The sequence below is a fragment of the Accipiter gentilis genome, chromosome 9 (genome assembly GCF_929443795.1).
Source record: "Accipiter gentilis chromosome 9, bAccGen1.1, whole genome shotgun sequence".
NCBI classification, from domain to species: Eukaryota; Metazoa; Chordata; class Aves; order Accipitriformes; family Accipitridae; genus Astur; species Astur gentilis.
The window spans coordinates 11,269,415-11,277,382 of record NC_064888.1 but is presented as its reverse complement, the minus strand read 5'-3'; positions in this window follow the sequence as shown (position 1 = coordinate 11,277,382).

The window sequence follows — 7,968 nt, the reverse complement described above, 5'->3', positions numbered from 1 at the left end:
AAGACATGGACCTGTTGAAGCGAGTCCAGAGGAGGGCCACAAAGATGGTCAGAGGGCTGGAGCACCTCTCCTGTGAAGACAGGCTGAGAGAATTGGGGTTGCTCAACCTGGAGAAGAGAAGGCTCCGGGCAGACCTTATAGCAGCCTTCCAGTACCTAAAGGGGGCCTACAGGAAAGCCAGAGAGGGACTTTCTACAAGGGCATCTAGTGATCGGGCAAGGGCTAATGGCTTTAAACTGCAAGAGGGTAGATTTAGATTAGACGTAAGGCAGTTCTTCCCTGTGAGGGTGGTGAGGCACTGGCACAGGTTGCCCAGAGAGGTTGTGGATGCCCCCTCCCTGGCAGTGTTCAAGGCCAGGTTGGATGGGGCTTGGAGCAACCTGGTCTAGTGGAAGGTGTCCCTGACAGTGGCAGTGGGTTGTAACTAGATGGTGTTTAAGGTGCCTTCTAACCCAAACCATTCAATGATTATATGAACTAAGCTAAGAACATACAGTGACATCAGAGCCAAGGACTTCTCTACCTGACATTCATTAATTGAACAGAAAAAGAAAAGCACTCCAGGATGGTGGAGAAGGGAAATGCAGTAAAATCCAGGAAATGTGCCTCTCTATTAGGTGAGCAGATTTCACCCACATGAGCTACATTGGCTTGGGGACTTGTGGCCTGGGACTCTTCCTGCAGCCTAAGGACCTTGCTAACTATGCTTAACTCTGGAAGCTGGGAGAATCCTACTGCTGTGCAGACTGCTCTCATGCTCCAAGTGATCCATTCTTTCCAGCATTTCTGCTACCTTACCCCAGCTAAATTTACCCCTGCTGAAATAACCTGACTTGCAGGAAGGCTTGCATGTGAGTTCTTGCCTCGGCTCTCCCCTTCTGGCAGCCTTGCTGCAGCCATCCACCACTGCTTCGTTAAAACAGACCTTGTCCAGCCACCCACCCCCACTAGCCGCTGACCCAGTAGCCGGTACTTTTTGCCAGCGTATCACTGCTAATTCCTGACTTGCAGCCCTGCCTGCTGCTATGTGTTCGCTTGTTTAGGAACTGGCTTAAATGCCCACTACAAACAGAAGGTGTGCTCCTGGATAGAGTTTGTAACTTATTCTCAATTTCCCAAAGCTGCTGCAATAGGTGCGTTCCCTTCTGCGCAGGGACTCCGTCCTTCAGACCTTTTAGGAGGCACTGTCCTCTGCTATGTTACCAAAGGCATTAACTGGCTTCCCCAGGTTGTCCTAGGCTAACATCTGCCTATGTTAAACAATGATTTGACTTTAAATTTTGCTCAGGCATATAGAAACATAACCCTATAAAAAAGTACAGTATTTCTATCAAAGGCATATTTCACCTTTTCCTGTTCTTTTATCTTTCCTTTTGTCTTTTGAGAGGCCATTAAAAATCAATAGTTCTGCTTTAAATTTAAGCTTTTAAAAGTGCCTAGTTTTGTTGATACAGTGTTTGATAACTGAGATATTTCTGCAAAGGAAATCAGTGAGAATATTCTTCAGGATAATGTTTTAGGCACATCTTTCAAGCATTATGTCGCACCTTATGCTAGGCTATAAAATGATTATGAATTGAAACCATATTCTGAGTGGCAGCAAGTTGGGGTATTTTGTTGGGGTTTTTTTTTGCTCTCCTTTTCTCTTGAAAACGCTTTGCTGCAAAGTGTGTTCAGCACTTGGGTAACTCCATAAAACTGCATGACCACTTTTCAAGAAGTTTGTAAAGGTTTCTATTGGAGAGCAGAAGAGCTTCCCTGCTGTCTTTGGTTTTTGGAAGACCAAGCAGTAACTCATTCCTTCACTGAGGAAGAAGACTCTGGGAATTTTTATTTTCCTTCTGGTGCTCATCCTCGTTTCTTCAGAGTGTTTCATGGACAGCTGTTCTTGGCCATCTGTTGCACAGTCTGGGGTGCTGCTTGAGCACATATTGATTAAGATATGGTAGTGGGGATTCGGTGGTTTAAGTGTGAGTCTGGTGCTGAGCTCATGAGAACTGCCTCCAGCTGAGTCTTAAGTGCATGGCTGGCAGTTCAGAACTGGGGGGTGAAAGATTGATGGATGCAGCTTTGGATGCAGCAGTCCTATGTCTGGTTTCCACAAGCTATTGAAGATAATGTGCCTTATCTGGTCTAACTCAATGGCCTTTCTAGACTCGAGGCAAACACTTGATTTAACCAAGATTTCTTTCTACCTCATGTACATATATATGCTCTGTCACAAAAGAACCACCATGTGGTAGCGTGACCAGAGTGTTCCTAAGTCTAGATTTCTAGGCAGAGGTTTGCATTCTGTTTGGAGGAATGAATGAGCCGTCTCAGATTTAGAGTGGTAGCAAGCAGAGGCTAGTTGCTTGTCTAAAGAAACACCAGGCAGAGCTGCTGCCTACCATGCCTGTCTTGGCCAGCTCTCTCTGCCCCGGGGGCAGGAAAAACCTTCACGTGGTCTAAAACCGCTGCCCTAGATAGGGAATGTATCATGTGTGTTTTCGGTATTTGTCTCCTTTTCAGTCTCCTGTAAGGATGATTTGCATTTTTCTGTGTTGCCTATGCTTTCACAGGGGTTGTGGGGATCTCTGAAGAAGGACTGTCTTTCCTAAACAGCTACCATTGCTCAGGACTGGCCACAGGCTATCATCACAACTGGGTCAGGTTAATGTGGCTCTTCTCAGCATGTTGCCTTAGTGGTAAGGGGGTGGTTCTGCTTTCTCGTTAGATCTTTTATTTTTGCTATTTAAGTTCTGGTACCTCAGTAGCTTGCCCCGATGAGCAAAGCAGTGGCTGCCACTGCTGATAGACAGGACTTTCTTGGATTTTAGAAAAGTTCAGGAAAGTGCTAAAGCTATGAAAAATTATTTTAAAATCAATGAGTCAGGAAGAATAATTGGCATAAATACAGTCAGTGTTTACAGTCACATTTGTATGCAGAAGTTATTTTGTGTCACTTTGGTATAAATAACAATGTCATAACTAAAATGTTAATGTTCTTTCTGTGTTCTCCAACTCATTTTCCATCTTGATGCCCTGATCTGAAGTGTAGCCAAGTAAAGCCCCAAGGGAAAAACAGACAATAGTGCTTTAAGACTGAGAAACGCGATGCGAATGTCTGGGGTGCAGACTACAAGGTAGTTTAGCTTTGAACTTTGAGGCCAGGGTAAACTAGCTGGCGCTGAGCTTTCTGCTTCGGTGTCTTGATTACTGTCTGGGTTTGCACCAGATCTGTTACATGAGGCTGGGCATTTCTAAACTACACTACAGATAGGACAACCCACTTTGCTACCTGTCTGCACCTGAACAGGAACACAAATAGCAGCAGGAAAGGGATGGGGCTGCGTACAAAGTCAACACACAAAAGAAGAAAATCTCATATCCTTTCAGCTTCTTACTTCTGTGCACCCCCATTTAAATGACACTGATCATTCTTGGGAACTTGAATGTGTCATATAGACAGGCCAATTACTACACCTTTTGAGTTATAATGGAAAGGTGTGATGTTTAAGCCCATGCTCCAAGAATGCTCGGGGACTTTATTACTCAGTTTACAGTAAGATCCTGAATTACTGGATGAGCTCTGTTTTATTGTGGCTATTGAAGAAGCTATTAAAACTAGACAGAAAGAAAAAGCCCTGTTCAGCCTGGCTATGGTGTCTTTAAATTACCTTTGGAAGTTCCTAGACCTAGGGGTAGCTGGAGGCCAGTCTGACCCTCCGCAGGCATTAGAGCAGCCTCAGGGCTGCCCTGCGTCCTGCCTGGGGCAGTCAGCTCTGCCCTGCTGCTGCAGAGGACCACTGGAGCATGGTGGTACCTGGCCTCTGCTCCGGCATTAGTCCAGCCTGTTTTTTCCCCTACCCTGAGAGAGTGGTTGCTTGCATCTCTTTTTTTTCTGTGTTATTGAAGGAAGTGGGCTCAGGACCCAGAGAGCAGGACACCGTTCCAAATATCAATAAGGTTTTGGAAATGATGTTTAATATTTAGGATGTCCAGATATTCTTAAGCCACACCATATGGTTCCTGTAAAATCTGCTTCTTTTTTTCAAGTTTAGTTTGTTGGTGTTTGGTTGTGGTTTTGGGTGGTTTTTTTTTTTACTTAGGTTGGTGGTGTGTACTTTGAAAAAGAAAAAAAAAAAAAAAAAGACCTTTTTTGTTTGTGTCCCAGCTAGTATAAATGTTCTTTTTCCCAGGTCTCTAATTACATACTGTTCTTCCCTTCCTACTAACAACTTTTGTACCTCCTGCTTTTAACTTCTGTTAAAACCCTGCAACTCAGACATAACTTAAATATGTTTAATGTTACTTTCCTTCCCCCTGTTTCCCAAGGAGTTTAGATGCAAGTATCTAAATTGTAGATGATGAAAGCTTGCTGTGGGAGATGCTTGAAGGATCCCTCTTCTCAGGTGTTTCCAGCTTTTGCAGTCCAGCACCGTCACGGCTCTGCTCTGGTCTCTTGTTGTGCAGTTCCCTATTGTTTCACTTCAGCTGGAAATTAAGTTCCGAAAGCAGTGAGCCAACTTGCTTGCGGGCTGGAGTGTGGCCATCTTAACTGACAGGTGATGGAGATCAGGAGGCAAAGCATGGGATAAGAGATGGCAGGTTGGAAGAAAAAGCCCAGGATCACATTTTCAGAAGAGTCTGGGGGAATAGCCATTATGAAAATAATGGAAATTACTCCACGTGCTCACAGCTTGGATGCTGTGTTGCCCTGGCATGTAGATCCTGAACTGCCTCCTATTGCTAACGTAACGGACACGCATTGGATTTAAATGATGGTCAGCCAAGATTCATCAAAGCGTATAAATGATTGACCAGTAGGGTTCAATCCATGCCAATGTGCCAGATTACAGCCAGATTAATTCTTCATAGCAGACTAGATCCTGCTGTAAAACTTCCCATCCTCATATGAACCTGCTGTCCAGTGCTGCGAATGGAACATTTCCTGCTCTGTATCAAGGGAGGATGTTATCGGCTGGCTTTTTAGCCAGCAGCTCAGTTTTTCTAGGGCTTAATTGCCTTGGCTGCCTGGCCAGGCTGTCTGACTGTCAGCCTGGGCAGAAGGAGTGCTTTACCAGGTCTTTTATTTATTTAGCTGTTGGTAACATCATGCTCTTCTTTTATTACCTGTCACATCTTGCCCCTTCTTGCTTTATGAGGAGCCCATTCCACAGCAGGACCCTGGGCTCTCTGGCAGGAAGACGGAGGTTTCACGCCATACAGCAGTCAGGAGAACAGTAGGAGCGTGGCGTGTGTTTGGCATTTCTTTCTTTTCTCCTTCTGGCTGCATACTTTATATCTTGAAAATCACTGGGCAAGAGCACAAGAGCCCAGTTACGCATCTCAGTGATTTGAAAGGTACTAAGGCAAAACACGAGTACTGATAGCTTAAGTAAATTGCGCCTGTAAACTTCTCGAGGACGAATTGCGCTGAGGACACGGAATGGACAATCAGCAAGGAGCGCTAATGCCTAGACCCGCACTCTGTGATTTGCAGGTATTTTGACAACAGTGGCAAATCTCTTCAGAAATCAACATAGGCAAGCAAAAGGTATTTCAGTGTTGTAACTGCTAATTGGGGGCGGGGGGGGGGAATATTACCAGGAAATATCTTTATATATCTGGCAAGTATGTCAAAATGTGGTCCAAATCATAGGCCCAACATCAACAGAAGCCACATCATTGACTGGGGTGCCACTCTTGCTACTAAGAAAATTATGAACAAATTATCTGCTGACGTGCACTCTGCGGAGTCACTGAATTGAAAATGTTACCAAGTTAAAAAGGTGTTTGATGACTAATTTTACATGTGTGTAAGTGGCTGTGTATGGAGCAAACCAGTGGAGAAGTTGGCAGCCAGCATTAGACTCTGCGCGTTGGATTCATCTCTGCCTGCCTGCAAATGCCTGAAGGGTGGGTGGAAAGCTATTGAAAGAACCTCTGTTGCTGTGGGAAAGAAAGCCCTTCCAGAGCTCAAACTGTTTACTTCAAGCTATTCTATTTTGGGTGCTGATTAAGTTGAATTTTTTCCTTCAGGAAGGAATAAAAGTATGTAGACCACTCATTTAGATGGAGAAACCTATATTTAGATGAATGAATTGCACCCTGTGTGCCTGCAGCTCCCCTGAAAACAATGCCTATTACCAGCTCCTGGGGATTTGTGCCTTTGTCTGATGTTTCAGTGAGGAAAAAATACCTGCAAGTGTTTAACTCTGAGAAGCATGCTGGACAAATTCATGTATCAAGAAACATCCTCGCTATCACAATTTGGCTAACTAAAGTAGACTACTCTTTAATTACTTTAAAAAAAAAAAAAAAAAAGCATGTGTGTACACACTCATCCTCTTTGCCCTTCTTCCCCCATTGTTGCCCTATAGTTGTGATGTAAATTAAAATTGAGCAGGGATCGATAGCTTCCTCATTGACGCTCTCCTGACTCAGCTTCTCGGGATTTGATTTTTTTTTTTAAGTATCTTCTGAAAGTTGGTATTTTCTGATGAAGCCAGCTTAACCAGTACATATCCTTTTCCTTTTGGAATTTATCCCTCCCTCAAAAACCTATAATGGTTAATGTTCAGAATAGACCATATTTCATCCTGGATTATTGACAAACCTAAGATTTCTAACTGTGTGACCATCCAGAATTGTACCTAGAAGTTTTTCACCTTTGGGAAAGGGGAAGGTATAATTTTCCAGTGGGACAGCACTTTCTTCAAGCTCTGGTGGGTCATGAGTTCTGAACATAAAAGCTATGGCAGTGAGTTTGAGAGCTGTTTTAAATTTTCTATACCTCTGAGCACAGTACAGCATGGCTTATTTTAATTAAAGTCTGGTTTGCTGTTGGAAGGGTAGAAGAAATTGTCCCCATAAAATTTTTTAAGACTCTCTAAAATGTGTCTTATAGAGAGTTTTTCCTTTCCTGTAAAATAAGTCGCATATGTAGACTATATGGCAATCTCATATAAAAAGGTTTTATTGGCACTTGTTGTAATCACTTTCATAACTTATTGATGAGTTCACTGCTCATGAGTAATTTGGTCATCCAAAATACAGGCCAATAAAACTTTTATCTCGTACCATACTGTCATGCGTTCTACACTTTGGGTGGATAGATAAGCAGAGGCATACCAGAAACGTGCTGTAGATCCTTTAAGGGAAGAATTAAAATAGAATATAAGTTCAGCTGTGATGAAAAGTGATTAGATGAAGAGAAGCTGACAAAAACCACCAAGACCAAAGCAAATGTGTTCTGGTTTTGATCTAATAAAATTGATATCGCTTTTTAAAGTGTCTAGGGTTATATGTACTTATGGATCAGAAGCTGGTGCTCTTGACATTTGCTGCTTATTGTTACAGGTCTCCCTTTTTTCTGCCTTCCCCTGCCCCGAGTGAGTGGCAGTGGGACAGTTGTTCTTGTGTAACTAGAATTGTATTCCAGGGGACTTTTTTATGGATTCTGAAGGTGTTCAGGAGGGAACACTTTCATGCACTTGGAGCATAGATCTGACGTAAATCCAAAATCGGGCTGCCTGCACACAGAGAAAGCAATCTTTTATAAATCTAGTTTGACATGATTCCCTATTTTTAGCGCTGTGGTACAGTATCATATGACTAAGTGCCCCAAGGGTATCCGCTGCTCCCACAAAAGAGGAGGAGTCCCACCTCGGGAAGGCAGGCTCATATTTGTTATGCTACTCAAGAAATGTAATGAACTCCTGACTACATGACATTTTATAACTAAGAGAGCTTTTAGGTACCTGAGCTTAGAGAGAACGTACTGATTACCACTTATTTAATTTCTCTACCACTTTAAATCAGCAGCACAAAATTTATCATCTTTGAGCCTGCTTTTCTGTCAGACTACTTATGCTGTATATGTCCCTTTCTTGCAGTATATGAAGAGCTATGCTTATAAACTCTTTTTTAAAAAAGCACATACAAAAATCAAAAAATCACATGTGTGTGTTGTCCTACCCAGAG